Here is a 1,935-nt window from a genome sequence, read left to right on the forward strand (position 1 = left end):
GAAAATAAAAACGTAGACTTGTAAAAATCGGCTAGTTAACATTGGTCGATCTAACAGACCGGGCCAATGTTAGGTCCATTATATTTTTTGTTCCGATTGACCAAATAACTTCTTTCAATTAATTAATCTTTATGTGAGGCTTAATTAATTATAAGAAGTTATTTGGTCAATCGGACCACGAAATATAATGGATTCTATAGGTAAAACGAAGTATATCTTTACTAAAGCTCCGTGGCCAATTCATTTGTCGCCGAGAATCGAATCCTGATTACACGACATTTGGAAAATGGCAAAAAAGAAGGAAAATTTGAAAGGTTGTAGGTTTGGATGGGGAGTTGGTGCCCGAGTGGATCGAAGTCACGATAGCTCAAGCGGTTAGAGTAGCGGCCTATTGAGCCGAAGGTCGTGGGTTCGAATCCCGCTCGTGCCATTGACTTTTTTATCTCAACTATAAAACCTTAATTAATTGTAATTTCACAGAAAGTAGAGACTCTCTTTAAAAAGTCATGTGTAAATAAAAATAAAATCTATCGATTAGAAGTGGAGCAAAACGAACAAGTAGGACTCGAAAATAGCAGTTCCTCCGAAAAACGGTGTCTATAATAAATATTAACCAACTAATTTTACATAAAAAATCTGTTTTGCAGTTGTATTTTTAAACTTGAAATATGTTGTATATAAATAAATTATGTTGTAATCGTATTTTCGTTTTTAAAGTAAATTTAATATTAAAATCAGAGATGCTAAAATGTCCAAAAAGTATTTTAATTTTTAATTTTCAGGAAAACTTTATTAAAATTTTTAATTGCACGAATACAATTAAATATTCATTTGCAAGAAATGTCAGCAAATAATAAATTATGTAGGCCGTTAACGTAGAAAATGACATAAAAATGTCATCAATCCTAGAAATATTTGACTGTTTGTCTTTCAATTTGATAGAAGGTCTACCATAAAGATTAGAAAGAACTTAATTATTCAGTGTCCGAGTGGATCGAGGTCACGATAGCTCAAGTGGTAGAGCAGCGGCGTATCAAGCCGAAGATCGTGTGTTCGAATCCCGCTCGTGCCATTGACTTTTTTATCTCAACTAAAAACCTTAATTAATTGTAATATATTAATTGGTCAAGCGGACCACGAAATTAGTGAATTTATAATTATAATTTTTTTTCCAAATGTTGAATGTTCCAAGGGGTTGAAAATTTGTCGAGTTGGGCGTTACAGCGGCCGGGTTTTTGATGAGGGACAACGCATTTTCCGCTAAGCCCTGCCAGGATTAGAGTTTTCAATTAACTCAGTTTTAGCCATAAGCTGCCGAAATTTCAGCCAGCCTACTCGTCGTAGAAGAAATTCGCGTATATCCTTGAGCGAATAATGACAAGTTCCCACTCAGCTTCAACCCCTTAAATAACAGGGGAAGAAACAGCGCATTGCATAATGCTTTTTCTCCTCGGCGAAATTTATTATACAAACAACCAACAACCGTACGACGGCCCGCGAGTTTTAAATATTTAAAATACACTTCGCCAAGCAGGGGGAAAACGTTGTAAATTAGTTTTCTTCTTTTTATATATTTTTATATATTTTTATTGCTGCTTACATTTTTCTTTGCAGTAAGTCGGTTAGTAAATATTTTCTCTAACTCAGTGCCGCTACACAATTTTTGTAAATTATTAAAATTGCTACATACGCCTGCGCACTATGCTATTTTTAAATTATACATCATACATCATAATGTATAGTTTTTAGTGAAGGTTCAATAATGATTATTTAGAGATCGTGAGATGCGTTATGGTGAGCTGTAAGTTTAGGGAAAATCGAACCGATCTTTGAAGAAAATGTTTCTCTGAACCTACATCACACCAGACCGTATCTCACGATCTCTAAATAATGATACATCATAATACATATTGAGATCTGACCAGATATTATATA

The 1,935-nt window shown here is 34.1% G+C and overlaps 1 non-coding gene across 1 annotated transcript; it reads left to right on the forward strand.

Moving 5' to 3' along the window:
• Nucleotides 1-356: 356 nt before the first annotated feature.
• On the forward strand, nt 357-430 carry Trnan-auu. Its single transcript has one exon. It is a non-coding gene; the product is annotated as a tRNA-Asn (tRNA).
• The last annotated feature ends 1,505 nt before the right edge of the window (nt 431-1,935 follow it).

This window comes from Cimex lectularius, unplaced genomic scaffold (genome assembly GCF_000648675.2).
Source record: "Cimex lectularius strain Harlan isolate CLEC.00 unplaced genomic scaffold, Clec_2.1 scaffold100, whole genome shotgun sequence".
NCBI classification, from domain to species: Eukaryota; Metazoa; Arthropoda; class Insecta; order Hemiptera; family Cimicidae; genus Cimex; species Cimex lectularius.